A 17,065-nucleotide genomic window follows, 5' to 3' on the forward strand; every position below is an offset into this window, starting at 1 on the left:
ATTGGACGGCGCCTGTGGCTCCAGGTCCTGGCTGAGTGAAAGTGACCGAGGGAGTGAGAGCGCGAGCGCACGAGAGAGCACCGGGTCAGCGCGAGTGTTGTACAGGAGCGAGCTGGGGAGACGAGCTAGATGTGATAGATGCATTCTCTCATTTACAGCATTACGCGGACTCCCTCAAGTGCTAGAGCTAAAGGCGGGGACTGTAAAGTGACTGACAGGTGGTTTGGCCAGTAGCAATCCCTAAAGGCAGGGCTACACATGTGATGTAGTGGCTTGTTTAACTCATGCGTCCCACTCCACTGAACAGATATATAATGGCAACGGATGCAGGTACGTTTTGGGCTAAAGCCATGTGTGAGGGGTGTGTGAGGCGTACTGCGGCACGTGTAAGGATGTAGGACTTTGGCCAGGAATGTTTTAAATTCTTCTGAATTAAATGAGTGCACTGTAATATTAATATTTACCTCCATTAAATATATTTACCAGGGACCTTCTGATACGATATTATCGTGATACCAAGGTGTGATTATATTTGAACAAACAGTTCTGTTAGTATCTCAATTTTATAAATATCCAGAATTAATATTCTATTTTTTCAGATTTTTGGTACAATTCTAAACAAACTTTTTTTTTTCTTACAATCCTACATAGCCTGCATGATTACAATAAGTCCCCTACTTACGAACAAGTTCCATGCCAGAAGCACATTTGTAAGTCAGATTTGTTCTTAAGTTTGACAAAGTCAGTCTTATACACCTTTGATATGGGTAAAGCATACCAATCCAATCAGCTAAATCGGAGTGGTGCAATTGAACAAACGGCATTTTGTCTCAGAGCTGGTTTCCACTGTATGGGACTGAATACCCTGTTGTTTTTTTGAGGATTTTCCAAAATTAGGATTATTCACCCTCAGGATAGCCTTACAGGACAGCCATCTTCTATCATCCTGCTTTTGGACTGATTCATTAAAACCGGTGAGGCCGACTCATTTCTCCTGCACCACAACACGCACATGTACAATACATCAGACTTTAGACATTTTAAACATTCACTTACTCACTGAAAATATTGTATATAATGGTGCGGTACAGTGTCTTATTTTTGTACAATGCACATGAGCTACTTCTGTGATTTGTTCACATCTATGAATGTTCGTATAAACCGTGGTCCATTCATATCTGCAGAAACTCAAATGTTCTGAAGTCTGGGACTTGTATAGAGGAACAGCAACTTTTTCCCACCTAATTGCTCTAAACTCTGTCGCTTGCCTTCTTCTTATTATCTTCTTCACTGGTATTATTTCTTTTACAGGTAAGCAACGCACACACCCAGCCATCCAATATGGTGTACAAAATGTCATGAACCCATCAGATTCACCGGTCACCTTCTTACACTGGCCCATGATCCAGTTCTGATGCAGCTATTTGATTTATAACAGCTCTTTTGGAGGGTTTGGACCATGCAATCTATTCTTTGCTCTTTACATGCAGCAATGTGCCTTGGGTATCCATGGCCCTGTCGCTGGCTCAGTGGCTGTCTGTCCTTGGACCCTTTTTAAATGCTACAACTCGCCATGCTCGGACATGAGTTAAAAGACTCATCCAAATCCTTATGCTTGCCCATTTTTCCGTTTCGATTACCTCAAGTTCAAAAGCTATTTACCTGCTGCCTAACATATCCCACCCTTTGAGAGGTGCCACTATAATGAATTCGATGCTATTCCCATTAACAGTCAATACTATACATAAAAACATAAATTATGGCTAAATTGATTCTTCTACTGTAACAATGCTTTACAAAACTACTTACACACAACAAAGCCATTCCTGCTACAATAAAAAAATAGACCACACCTTCACTGGATGTGACAACATAGATTTCACGTACAAGTGACAAAACCACACCTGCTTCACAAAACAGACACTAAGGCACCGCTTATTTATTCTAGCAAGCACTCTCGCCTTGCACCTCCGGGTCCTGGGTTCGATTCCCGACATCATGTCTGTGTGCACCGAGTTTGGAGACATGCAGATTGGGCTAACGAGAATTACTCGAAATGAGTGTGTGTGTGCTCTGCAATTAATGGGCACCCTAATCCATTGGTACCCCACACCTCGAGCCCCGAGTCCCCTAGGATAGCCTCCAGGCCTTCCACAACTCTGTAACTGGATAAAGCAGTATGGAACATGAATGAATGAATCCTTCATCTCATATTTACACTAAAAATATTATTAGTATGGTCAGAGCCGAGACAGTCCTTTTAAAAGTAATGTTTTAAAACTAAAAATATGGCCATGGCTCAAAGTAACAGAACACGTTCCATTAAGACTATTAGATTTGGTCACACTGATGCACTGCACGTACATTTATTCAGTCTGCAACTCGAGTGCATTAAGACATTATTATTCCTTATATACTATACCTATTCAGACTTTTAACAACGACATTTACGAAACAGCATCACAACTCTGGGTTCACGGCATGCATCTTACAAGATTTTAAAAAGTTTTCTAATCCTTATCCAGAGCATCTGTAGAGTATGTGCGATTGCTACAAATATTCCAGACATGTTTCCCCCGCACGGAGAAACGAGAAAATCCATTTACCCTGAACTCAGGTACAACCTAAGAGCAGCTGGATGGATTCCATCCACAAACATTTAAACATGCGACTATGTAATGCAAATCAACATCAGTTTCACAAAAACACTAAAAGGTCAAACAGTTCAACAGCCTATTGAAGCAATGGAATAAAAATAATCAGGTCATTCACGACTTCATGAGGTTGTGATATTAGTGTGAAATAAGGAAGACAATTAGCTGTTTGACTTGAGCGTCTCGCACTGACAAATTCACACCTTCTCATCTCTAAGAATGAGCAATACAGATTAGATATTAAGTTAATATTTAACTGAAAAAAAAGAAAACATTTAATAAAAAAATGTCAAAATTAGTGGGTTTTTTTTAGTTTAAAAAAAAAAAAACAATACAACATGTTTTACTCCTTTATCACCCTGCCTTTTTTAGGACCTTACAGGCAGCTCGTCATGTTGGTGAGGAAACAAACATCCCCAAGCAATTACTGACACTAGAGACTCCGTCAGAAAAGTACTACACCTGTCCATGTGCAGGTTACAATGAACGCTCATGATTTATTGATTAATTTCAGCCAAGAATAAAAAAAATTATAAATAAAAAAAAAACAAGATAAAACATTTGTTTTGCAGAATATTTTTCCGCAGCTCAAATATCTATTTGTACACCAGAAGAGGACACACAATGCAGGTGGGGAAAGTTTTACATTTTTACAGCCTTATGTTGGACAATGTAAAAGTATTTGGGCTTTGTTAATAATTTCTCACAAATTATAAACCTCATATTAGTCAATATTTTGTTGATGGATTAAATTAATTGAGGTTTCAAAACCTCAATTCACATCTATTGAACTATTTAACTTGGTAAACTATCAAATGTTAAACTCGCAAATATTTTAGAAATATATACAAAATATACCACGGTCTCTAAAGAAACTCTTGAGATACGCTGTACTTGTAGAGTTTACGAGCAACTGGTGCACCTACTGCCACCTACTGGACTGGCAGGACCAAAACAACAACAACAACAACAAAAAGATGACGACATTGTACGATAAACACACACATCCACAATCACCCTGATCCACAACCATCTCACAAGTGATCATACCTATTTACCTGAACTGCTCTTTGCAATATTTGCACAATATTTTATTTTACTTGCTATTTGCACACAATATTTTTTTAATCATTGCTGCTACTTCAGAAATGTCAATGTTTACTGTTTTTCACTACCTCAAAGCATACCACATAACAAAAAAAAAAAAAAACTGTAACGTGTTACGTTATTCTGTAGCTCTTTGCACATTTGCACGTGCACTTTCTTTTTTTTTCCCGGTTTTCTTCCTGATTTTAGTCGTATCCAATTCCACAGATCCACAGATCTCTTAGTTAGCTAGCTGGTTCCGGTAAAGTGTGCTAGAGGTCTGCATTCCCGCGGAACCCGACAAGATTTTTTGCGGCGCGGGATTAAATTTACAAACAAAACGCGGTAGCGGCCGGAAACTGGTGTAATTTGCACGGGAGCGGGCGGTCTAATAATATACCGTTCCCGACGTCCTTTCTGAACAGCATATCTGCGCTTTAGTCAATCTTATCGAGCACCTGTATGACTTGCGCTCATGACTGCGCTGCACGCATGGACTGCGTCACGCATTTTATTGGCAAGGTCTGTGCACGCAAGATTTGCATAACGGTCATCAGAGCGGGCTTTACCGAGGATGGCAGAGCAAAGTGTGGATGCGCTGTCCTTAAAGGACGTTCAGCTTGGACTAGAAAATGGTCAGTTTACCGTTAAGAAACCCACATTGGGCAAGTCTGTAATTTATGTTTTCAGCGACACCTTTCCTAAGCTACCGTGTTGACAAAAAATGTCACATTTATATTTTAAATAAAAATAATAAATATGCTACAATTTTGTACATTAATTCTACATTTTCCCCATGCAACACATTTTCCGTATTAACCAATAAGAATAAAAATTATTGTTGTACAACCTATAGTTTTTTTTTTGTTATCCCTCTCTTTCGGTTTAAATGTAAGATTCTGGAAATAGATAGACATTTAGCGGGATCAGTCGGGTCGGAAAGAAAATTATTCTAAGCGGGCAGCGGGTGAACAAAGAGTGATAGCGGGAGCGGGTGGGTGCAAGATAAAACCGGGAGCGGGACTAAAAAAAAAATAAAAAAAACAGTCCCGCACAGACCTCTAAAGTGTGCTGTTAATTTATGGTGTTGCATGTATGTAGCAGTTTGGTCTTGGAGGAACGTTGTTTCGTTTCCCTGTGTACTGAACTGTATATGGTTGGAATGACAATAAAAGCCTACTTGACTTGACAATTCTAAGAAGGTGGAAGTCTTAAGTGCTGATATACCATAGGCCACTAGAAACAACCTACAGAGTAATTATGAACATCCGTTGGGTCACAGTGTCTGGTCTAGCCAAATCCTACTCCAACACACCTGGTCTAGATATCACAGCCAGGTGCGTCGTAACTCAACTCTGTTGATGAATCTCTAGTAATGGATTTATTAATTATTCTAGGCAGCAGAATCAGTCTCTTAACTACTGCACTGTGGGCTGAGTGGAGTGGAACATGATCTATAAAAACAAACGAACAGAGGCCTGAAAACACCTACGCACTTCCTGTCCGACTCATTTTTTTAGATGTTGTCCTCAAAATATTACCTGCGCTCAGTGAAAGATCTGGTTATGACTAAACCAATAACTGTGATTAATCACAAATTATTTAGATACACCTTTAAATACTGCAGGGTGATTGAAATCCTGAATTGGTCAGAAGGTGTCGATTAAATTTCTATAACCCAGCTGTAACAATTTTTGTATTTATCATAATCAACTACTGCAACTTTTATTGTGCTTATTAAATTTCAGCATTAATGTAGGAATAATTTATTCCCTAGAACTTGTAAGGAATAGTCTAGATAGAATCTAAACTTCATAATAAAACAGACGGATCAGCTAAAAAAAAAAAAAAAAAAAAAAAAACATCTTAATGTTGACATGTTATTCAATTAACATTTTAGGAAGGAGTCTCCAGTGTCAAAATTTAACACTATTTTTAAGACAACCCTATTAATTTCTCATGATGATCTTAATTTTTTTTAATCCAATTTTTCATTTTCTTAACTTTTTTTTTTTGTGCCTTGTCACAATTTAAGTTACGAAAGCAATAAAAACATTTCAGGATGTGCCATTATTGGAAATGAATCAACTTTCCATCACACCGCCTTGGCACTGATTACTTTCCTATAACAACATGTCCTATTGTGTTTGATTCCTTCCACTACTTAATCATTCTTGCATTTTAAATCAATGGAAAACAGCCTCCTCCTTTGGCTCCCACACTACAACAGATTTCAAATATGCCAGGTTTATCTTCTTTTTTTTTGCCGTCGATCTGCACTGCTTTCAGTGACTAACCACATTCTCCATGAGGAGGATTTTATAATAATAATAATAATAATAATATTTTATAATAATAAAATTAGATATATTACAGACAACTGCAGGACTTTGATTGCTGTGTGATTCAACAAATCCAACATAGTGGAGGAGTTGATTCAACTGAAGTACTGTGCCTTTTTCTCAGAACATAGCAATTTGCTACAGCAAGGCATCATTCTTGAGTTTCTGATGAACTGAACACATACATACTGCTTACAATGCATTTTAGCATAAAATGGTATTCCCAAATGCATGTGTACCGTATAATTTATAATGAAGTGTATCTAACATTCCTAAATGTTAGTCACACATTACTTTTGTATGACTGAACAGACAAACTTTCCACAAACAGGTAAAGCGCACTGACGGCATTGTGGTAAAGACTGAAAGGCAGAAGTGAAATTTGTTTTGACTTTAATTCACTTCTAGGGCTGCACGATTAGGTTAAAAAAAAAAAAAAAAAAAAAAGCTATTTGTGATTCAATCATTCCAGACGTCAATATTGTTATTAACTGTAGCACTACTCATATCCATATAAAAAATGACTAATATAAAAAGAATAATAATGTGCAAGCATTATATACCTTGATCTTAAGAAATTGCACAGAGACCAACTCATTCTTATACCACTATATTTCTTTTAGCATATTCTTGGTTGTACTCTTAAGCTACGTTTACACTGTCAGTTAAATGTGACCCAATACCGATTTTTTGCCCATAGTGACACACATTGGATATGTTCTATGCCCATGTAAACCGGAAATAACGCATGCATTCCGATATTTCGAAATCGGTTTCAGGCCTACTTTATATGTGGAAATACATCAGATATGTGCTAACGTGATTGTCGTGTAAACAGACAGATCGGATTTTCTGAGGCATTGTATTTTGTACGTCATTAACACGGTGACTTCTTCGCGGTTTAATGATGTAACGTTATTCTCCAGTGGAAGCGCATGTGGAAGGATAACATCGCAGGTGACATGGAAGAGGAAAAGGGCCCCCGCCTTGTGTTAATGCTTATTTAGGCTAAATAGCATTAAGAAATTAGTATTTGGTGAATGAAGCATATGCACAGGCTGCAATTATGGCGTTTTTCCCTCCTTCTCTGTTTCAAAACCATGGTGACGTTTCGCAAACTTTGCATATATCACAGAGCTAGCGTCAAGCATATTTCGCCTTCGTCCATCTTGGCTAGCGTGTAGCGCAAGAACCTCCCTTTAAGTATGCGCAATGTTTCAGATGGTATGGCAAGTATAAACACTTGAATCGGATATGGGTCATAGTTGAAAGAACGTGGAAACAGACGGCCAAAAAAAATAAATATGATATAGGCATCAAATCAGAATTGGGCATCGAGACCTGCAGTGTAAACAGGTCTTTAGTCTCTGAGCTAGTAAAGCAGCATGGGCTATGGATAAGAACATTTGTAAACATAATTATTATTATTATTTTTTTTTTTTAAAAACAACGTACAATCACCCGGGACAACCCGACCCGATATCATAATACAGGTAGTCCCCGACTTAGGTTCTTGAGGGCATGTTCGTAAGATGGATTTGTTTTTAAGTCTGACAACGTGAGTCTTGTTTGCCTTTGACATAAATATACAATGTAAAGCATACCAATCCACTTAACTTAATCTCTGTCCACTTTTCTCACACTGCCATTATGTGGCCAAAAACCATAACCACTGCCTAAGGAAATGAATCTCCCATGTTAAATGTAACAGTGTTGTCTCTGCACCTAAATCGCGAGGGGAATCCCGGTGCGCCATTTTGTCTCACAGCTGTTTTCGACTGTATTGGACTGTGAACTCTGCTTTTTTGAGGATTTTTAGAAATGAAGATTATTCACCATCGAGACCGCTTTACGGGACAACCATTTTCTACCATCATGCTCCCATACTGATTTATTGAAATCGTTGAGGCCGACTCATTTCCTCTGGACTGGACTTGAGACATATTATACATTCACTTCCACACTGAAAATATTGTATACAATTGTAAATATTGGTATCTGGTGCCCTGCAGTGTCTATTATTTTGCACAATACATGTGAGCTACTTCCGGTAACGTTCGTAAAACCGTGGTCTAATCGCATTTGCAGAAATTCATGTCTCAAACGTTCGTAAGTCGGGGACTACCTTTCCCAGGTGCTGATTCGATTTGTATTGCAGTTCTCTTAGCATCATTTCAAAAGATCCAGATTTAATCCTAATTTTTACCTAGATTTTGTTAGAGTTCTACATACACGTATCAAATAATTCGCTTCTACCACACCAGGTTGCTGTCCTGTCTGCCAATGTGTGTGCATATACAACTTTACCACCTTAAATGTAAACGTACATAATTAAAAAATATTTTTTTTTAATTTACAGAGTAAGCGAGGCAAGAGGTACAATGTGTAGCTGAATAGTTTTTTTCCCCTCTCGTCTCTTAAAAAAAAAAAAAAAAAAGACGACTTGAAGTGCAGTAATTCAGGCAAATTTCAATAGTTTTCCTTCTTTTACACACACTAGTGTATAAAGCTTTTCTGATTTTTCAGGATTTTTATAAAGTTTTTGTGTAAATGCTTGACCATATGACTTACTAATAAATCCGCCCACTGATGTCAAACTTCTGAATGTCTAACTTTAGCACAATCTCATCTATAATAATAATAATAATATAATATAATATATATTTTTATAATAATTTTTATTATAAAAATAATAAAAAAATCTATTATTATTATTATTAGAATTAACTTTGTCACTCCAGTAGGAGACAGTTGATCCCAGTGAGGTTAATACAGACAACAGCACAGTGCAGTGCAGAAGAGAAAAAAGAGATAGAGAAAGAGAAACACTATCTCTCTTGGAGAGGAGATGAAGGAATTGTAGGCACAGGTCAGCACGCAGTGTGTTTGTTTTTGCCGAACCGGAGCAGTGTGTTCCTGCCCTTTTATTCCCACCTCCACCCCACACCCCCTCTCATGGTGGTGGCTCCTCTCGTTTTCAGTGCAGCTTTGTTGCCCAAAAGTGAGGAGGATCTCCACCCACCCACATTTACACACACAACAATAATGGCAGAAAACTGACACTCAACTACCCCCACAACCGTCTCTGTACACAAACATGCCCTGAGATATACACCCGGTGCTCAGGTGTAATATTTTGTAAAACCTAATATTTCATACTTTCCCAGACAGAATTTCTTTTTATTCCATTTTTATTATTTGGCACAGTGTTCTGGATTTGGGGCTCACTTGCTTTTACATTTTTGAAATACGCATGGTACCATTTATCATCATTACCTCACCTTCTAACAGGAATTATTTGCTACAATCGCACCTTTTTTTTTTAATACCATATAAATTTAATATTCAGGGTGTAATATAACAAGCAAAACAGTCTGAGATTCAGACACAAAACAGGTTTATTACGTGCATTTTTACACATGCTTAGATAAAGTTTTTTTAGGGTTTTACTCGGCTGTTTGCTCTCATCAATGTGAACATCCCATGTTCAATATTAAACAAGGCAAAAATAAATAAATGAAAATCATTTATGAATAAAACTTTGATTAGTTGGACAGAAAACCACTGACAAGTTCCTGCTAAATAAATAACTTTATAATTATATCAAAAGAGCTTCCCCTACCATCAATCCAAATCTTGAGATCCTAGCGCATATAAATATATTCCTTTATAAATAAATCCATATTAAAGACAAAGGAAGAAAAAATATACATATTTAGTTATACATAATCACAATTATTTGTGTGGCCATTCCTGAATCACCACACTGATTCAAATCTATTATCATCAATTTCTAATTTGAATACGTAATACAAGACGTGTTCGCTTGATAACGTAAAAAGTCGCTGCTCCTCCTACAGGTGGTGCACTCTAAACTAATCAACAGGGCATCTCGCATTGGTAGGGGACGATTATTTGGTTAGTTTGTTAAGAAATATTATAGCAGATGACACCAGCGGTACCTGCTGCTCAGGGAAAAGTTACCATTTTCTTAATCAATTAATTTTAAGTTACAATTTTAAGGCATTTTCTGTTGTTTAAATGCTGCCTTTGGTTTTTAAATGAGAAAATGAATGCTGTAAGGAACAAGATTCATTTAATCATTCGTGCAAATTTAGTTGTCAAGGTGTTAAATAGAACTTTAGAGACAACATTCTTAATGGTTCTTGTTAAGTAATAAATTAACAAATGTGATATTTATAGAGTCGTGACACTTGCACGTAGGATCACTATACAAATTAAACTGGCACAAGGGTATTGGGATAATATTGTATCGGGTGGTACCCTGGGTATGCAACTATTAAATGTACCATTAAGCCTAACAGCAATTAATAGCACAAATGATCACATTAAGAGGGTATTTGCCAATATTCATTTAGCACCTCAAAAAAAATTACATCCAAGTTATTAAAAAAAATACATTTCTGGCTGGGCCTGGAACAAACTGCAGCCTTCAGCAATTAGATAATTGCACGAGTCCATTATCCAATTGTTTGGGTTCTTTTTTAACTATTGATTGTGCAGCACAAATATATATTACACACACAAAAACAATACCACGGTCAAAGTAAAGTTACATAAGCGAAATGATGGAGCTGAAGTCATTCGACAGGGAGCAACTGTGACACGACCAGAGTATGACATCACAATACATATCCCCTCACAGTCACTAATGGAGCAAAGGTACAGACTCAACGCACAAGCACCAACTGTGATGGAGAATCACCACATCACAGTCTCTACCTTTATGTAACTATGATGTAAAACTATAGGGTCTGTGTGTAAAAACCTGTGTGTACTGAAGTCAGTAACACGCGAGACGGGAAAGCGCGTCATCTCGAGGAGACTGATGGTATAATAATTATACGAAGGACTGATTATCACTTGAATTTGAGTTATTTAATATTTGATTTAATTACTATAGTGCTAATTACAAGAGAAAAACTGTAACTTATGCACTGATTGTTTTCATGAATTCACAAGAAACGTAATATGACACGTTTTAAATGTTTCATGGATTAGCACGTGTTAAGCTTGCTTAAATAATTTTGTTGTATTTGTTTACATTTTATTTATCTATTATTAAATAAAAGTAGTGATTTAAGTATTATTTATTAGAAATAATGATGAACCCTTTTGTGGTTATTCATTTAAGGTTATCGACCACTTAACTGAATCCACTTTGAATTATTATTGCGTAACCTGCAAAACTGTCAGACACAAGAATTACAAGTGATTCCAGAGGTGATCCTCATGTCCCCTGTAGTTGACTAATAGCTTTTTTTTTAAGTTTGAAGCAGAAGCTGATGTGCAAATTCCCAGATAACTCGACAGTCAACGCTCTCATACTTGTTGCTTTGGTCCGCCCTTTGTAAAGAACCAAACCCAAGTGGGAAAGACTCCATAACGAAAACTCTAAGGAACACAACCCCACCTGGACATACGCAGGTAAAATGAGCTTGGATCATCAACTTTACTGCCAAAAAGTACTCCACGTAGCAGAAGGTAGCAGACAAGGCCACCTTGTTATCTACAGAAACTACCACTGAAGTGAACATTCCTAATCCTGACAATTATAACCTGTCACGGGCTGACGCCTAATAAGCTACTGCAAACTGTTATCTCAGAAGAAGCAAAACGAGAGGGGAAAAAAAAATAAAGTAAAGTAGATCAGCAGGCTTTAGGCATTCTGCTACTCATAGGGAGCTGAGAAACGGTTATGTAAGCATTAGCGAGGCCAGTCCAGAGCCTCCAAATATAACAGGCGGTGTCGTGCCATGTCAAACGCTACTCAGCTGTCGCTGCTTTCTGGCTACGCGGCCGTTTTTCCGTGCTTCCCTCATAAACCCAGGCTGCCTGGGTAGAGAGATGGAGAGATGAGCTGGAGACGCTGGGACAGGCAGTGGCATGCTTTAAAGAGTAGAGGACAGCTTTCATCTGCGCCCAGCCAGCCATGCAAATTACCAATTCACCCACACACACGTTCACAAACACAAATCAAAAACGACGCTCTCTCCTGCTCTCACACACACACTCGACCGGTACAGACGCTCTGTGATCTGCAGAGACTCTAAACAGCTCCATCTAAACATGGGAAGGAACCCAACCTGGTTGCACAGATGCTACTTAAAGTGATGAAAAGCGGCTCCATCCTGAATTCATTTATGCAACTAGTTTCAAGAGCCAAGATATATTAAAAAAAAAAAAAAAACACTGGGAAAACTGAAGAAAGGCAGATTTGTTTAGTATTGTGCAAAAGAGCTACTCAATTCACTTCTGAGATTCAATATTGCCACTGATTTGATCTGGTTTTTGGATCAAAACTCATCTGGGACCCTGAACATGGGACATTTTGACATCTGACGCATGTCACAAACACATCTGGCTACCGCTATTACTTACAGATGAACAACATGAACGTACCTTCCTTCGCACATGACACTTTGCATAATTTACCAGCAGAAACTTGCACAAAGTCAACCGGTTGCTAAGATGATGGCATTACCAGACTGGCATCGGTCCATGTCCTGAGCACGTGCATCGGTTTCATTTTCAAAAATTGGGGATTTGTGCATCCTTGCTTCTTACACAAAAAGCTATGAACTGGTTCACAGGACTATCCAGAGGCCAAAAAAAAAAAGAATATACTGCAATTAAGACAATGCAGGCTTTTCAGTCATTCAGGAAGCAGCAACTCTCCATGTCGTGCAGCCACACCTTGCATTCAGCGCAGTATCCATGCACAGCCACATGGTACTCGTGCCAAGTTGCCTTCAACCTAACATTTCACCTACAGTGTGTCAACCCAGGTCATGACGAACTTAAAACGAGCTAACTGGAATCAGCCTACACCAAGAAACGCCTATTGGTCAAGGCCTGGTGACGGTATTATTGTTGTTTGGCATGAGTGCGTCTTTTAAAAGAGCGTTCCCATGGAGGTAGAGCTACAAAACATAGCCTGGCCAGTGCGCTGTGCGTAGAAAGGACATGATATGATCGATGGATTATACAACTGCGCACTATTGGATAGAAACAATGGCTAGTGTGCATTGTTCTACAAGCACGGAAAAGGAATGAGACTGGCACTTCCTTAAGGTCTTCAAGAGAATGATGTTCTTGTGATTTTGCCAGTCAGAGTGCTAAGAAGTATATCTTTATTAGGAAGTGCGTGTAGGTATAACAAGCTATTCAAAACACTTCAGGCGTCAGGTCTACTGCTGTACCGAATTCTAACAAATTCTTTTGGGACTCACAAGTAATTAACTATTGGAATGGTTGGGTAACCAATAGATAGAAAACTCCTCAACAGGCTGACGTGTCAAACATGGACAAAATTGACTGAGGTCGTTTCTGATAACACTTGACCCCTAAGTCTGGTTCATCTTAAGCAGTGAGAACACAATCGTTTCAGGCTGGGGAACCCTTCCTGAGTCAGCTTGAAGAGGCGGTCTCAGGCACAAATCAAATCAGATGCAGAAGCCAGTCGTATCTAAGAATGTAAGTTATCTTCATGTGAGCCATGGAGAATCTCATTCTCTGACCTACACTGCCATAGCATCAGGATACATCAGGAAGGTACACAAGAGCGTTGCTCTTGGCATTTCTTCCTAAATATCAATATCAGAGAACAACTTCTTGTGTCTAACGGCACCTCCCAAACCAAGCTAGAGCATACTGCCACCCACTGTTTCGGAGATGTGAATACGCAAGCGTATCCAAGAACGGAGAACAAAAATAATCTGAACCCGGCCCGGTACAAATCAATCGTACCTTGTGTGAAAACTCTGCGTGTGGCTTTTCTATAACATGCCAGACAATAGTGGTTGGTAGCGCCAAACCACTTTTACAGCCGTTTGTACGGTAACAGTGATCCAAGGTCAGACTGAGTACGAAATGCTCACTACATTTATGGCCTGCATGGTGCACCCTACACCCTACATATCACATCATGTGGTGATAGATATAATAAGCAATTAAGGATTAAGCATGCTGTTCAGAATCTTAACATTTGGGTTTGACAAAGGTTGGCTTCTCGTCTGCCAGATAGAAGGCCCAGGTTCGATTCCCAGCCAAAGCCCCAAAACCGGCCACTGGATGCAGATCATCCCTAGTCCCGGTCCCAAGCCTGGATAAAAAATGGCAGGGTTTTTTTTTTTCCTTTCTCCTCTCTCTCTCCCGCTCTCCACGAAGGTCATCCGGTGTAAAACCTCTGCCAAGTTGAATATGTGGTTAGACGGTCCCCAGTGGCAACCCCTTAAAAGGAGCTGCTGAAAGAACATCATTCAGTCTTACCGTTCATATAAAAGAGTCTTGGTCATGATAGGAGCCGAGGTTAATCATTTTGTAGTTAGGCGACTGCTGCTAAGCCAATGTATGATGGGTCTGTTTATGTAAAAATAAAAACTTTTGCAGGGACAGCAGTTCTTTATCTGTGCGTGCTTCAGCGTACGAATTTGATAGGCTGATTTCCCTCAGTACTCCTCTACCAACATGGCAACTGGCTTCTTTTAAATCAACCGGCAGCCATGTTGAATGTTACACTCTGGCTCATTCATGCGTTAAGCAATGAACTCCGTATACTCTATACAGTCTCTGGACATGCGCCGAAAGTGCACACAATCCAAAGCAGATGGTGCCAAGACACAGTAGGTTGGCTGTTCTCGTGAAAGCCAAGCTCCAACTGTACACAGCATTTACATTCAAATGACCCCTAATTAAATCTTGCAAGAAGTCTCAGAGGGGGAAAAAACTTGTAGACTGAGGATAGTAGGTCTAAAATTGCAGCTCCTGATGATGTTGTGCATTTCTAAATGGCTGATTGCTGGTTTAACTTGTGAAGCATGGGAGCCTTTGACTGGCAACTAGCACGGCCTCGGCATGCCTGGAGTTCCTGGGCGAGGACCAGGCAGCTTGTTGTCAACCTTCACAATCCCGCTAACGCACTCTGCCCGGAATTCCAACAATCCCAAGAGTTTGGCTGTGGAATTTCAAGGACCCCGAGGAGGAAGGATGAATCACAGAGCGAGAGGAAAAGAGAGAGAGAGAGAGAGAAAGAAAGAAAAAGAAAGAGAGAATGCGCAGACGCGCAAATGAATCCATTCAGCGAGCAACTTCCAGAGTCTGCAAAAAGAGAGCGAGAAAAAGTCAGGGAGATGAAAATAACTCCTCTTAAGCTGCCGGCTGTTTGCCTGCTACCCCCCACCCCCCATTCCCTGAACACTCTGGCAGTCTGCAAGACAGTGCACACTTCCAAAGATGGCAGACCGTATAGCTGAGAATTGCTGGGGCTGCTAGTTTGGGAAGAGCGTCGTCACTGGCCTGGCTCCTGTCTGCCTGCTTCCTTTGCAGGTCTTTCTACAGAACTTTGATGTTCAGACCAACGCCTCTACCATTATCCTATTTAACATCTTCCCACAAAACCAATCCCTAAACCGTTTTAAAAGAGTCAGGCTTACGAATTACACATGCAAGAAAAAAAAATTCATTGGCTGAAAACCAACTGCAGACACAAGTTCTGCCAAAGATTCCCAGTTTGTCCTCTTTGGTAAGAGGCTTCACAAGGTTGTGCGAGGGGAGCTGTGGAAAAAAGAGGGTTCACTCGAGATCAGATGTCGTCTCCTTGTCCGCACTTCACTTTCAGACTCCTGCTGCTATCGTGAGAAGCAGAACGATTGCTTATTCGGCACTTATCGCATGCGGCGACCTGTAACGAACATTCAACAGGTGCGTTAACGGGATGCGGTCAATTGTGCGAAACTTTCACTTAGTGCTCATTAGACGCTCACCTCTCGCTCCAATCATTTCCTGAAGACGCTGCACATCCACAACCGGTCAAGTGCATCTTCTAACTAGGTCGCGGCAATGTCTTGAGTTTTCTCGACGTGAAATCTCAGAGCTGTTACGCGCCACCTGAATTATGCAAGAGGTCCCTGAGAGCAAAATGAATTGCCACTCTTGTTTCGCATGGAGAAGATTACTTCCTGCATGTGCAAGAGCTTTAGCAAATTGTGCATCTAGGGCCAAGCAAGTATGCCGCTTTAATATCGAACAGATTGTGTGCCGTTGCTCGATGATGACACAAGGCTATTTATTACCTCCAGCAGAGCTCAGGAGAAGGTCAGATGTCACAACGCAACCATCACATTTTCCCTTAAACACGGTATCACAACCTGCTGTTGCTTCTTCTTTCTTTTTTTTTACCGTATTTTGCAGGGCAGATTAAAAGTAGACACTTGTGGCTTTGTAATAAGTCTGTATGATTGGATGCAAAGTGCTATCGTAAAGAGACACCAGAATAGTTTGGAGGGGGGGATTTCCTAAAGACATTTATTCAGAAATCTGGAAAAAAAAAAAAAAAAGACGATGTCAGAACACGGCTTGCACAACCGTGCATAGCTCACACCCTTCACGGTGAGAGAGAAAGAGAGAGAGAGAAAGGAAGAACAGGCAGGGAGTCAGAGTGTGTGCTTTGCCCCCTCTAGGCAGGGCCTCACAGCCGGAGAGCCTGCATACCGAACAGGCTGACTACTCCCAAGAGATTCAACACCAGGGAGACACTATTTGTGCTCGTCTTATTTTCAGCACGCCTCCTCTTTTGCGTGCGTGATATGTGACGTGCGTCGGGCCTAAAATCCAGATCAATGATCAAATCGCTGAAAGCCTCGTGCAGATCCCCGACACGGATTTGCAGCTTGAGCGTTTCTCCCCGTTCAAGGCTGCAGTCGAAAGACATACAGCCTAATGTCACGCCTGCACAACGCAGGAAAACAATACAATTGTTCCTGGTGCATAAAACACTGCAGGGCCACAGAAAAGCCTGTCGGAAAAAAAGGCAGGTTTAGTAGCTTTGTGGCTAAAAACCCCATAGAGTCCATTTGCATGACAAATGCAACAATTGTGCGGCGTAACTTTAGGCCCGGCTGCAGGGGCGAGACATAGTGGGGACAATGAGAACACACAATCGTGGCTAGAGAGGCACATGCG

General features: G+C 40.0%; 1 protein-coding gene across 3 annotated transcripts in view; it reads right to left on the reverse strand.

The window, feature by feature from the left end:
* The window catches only part of map2k6 (mitogen-activated protein kinase kinase 6), a 42,333-nt gene that overhangs the window by 21,977 nt on the left and 3,291 nt on the right, over positions 1-17,065 (reverse strand). The window contains exon 1 of one of the 3 annotated variants that reach the window (XM_053511005.1): positions 5,942-5,947. The exons of the other annotated variants lie outside the window; for them this stretch is intronic. The gene's annotated coding sequence lies outside the window, so the exon portion shown is untranslated. Of the gene's footprint in view, positions 1-5,941; positions 5,948-17,065 lie in introns of those variants that run through there. 3 annotated transcript variants of the gene reach the window in all.

Source organism: Clarias gariepinus, chromosome 14 (assembly GCF_024256425.1).
Source record: "Clarias gariepinus isolate MV-2021 ecotype Netherlands chromosome 14, CGAR_prim_01v2, whole genome shotgun sequence".
In the NCBI taxonomy this organism is placed as follows: domain Eukaryota; kingdom Metazoa; phylum Chordata; class Actinopteri; order Siluriformes; family Clariidae; genus Clarias; species Clarias gariepinus.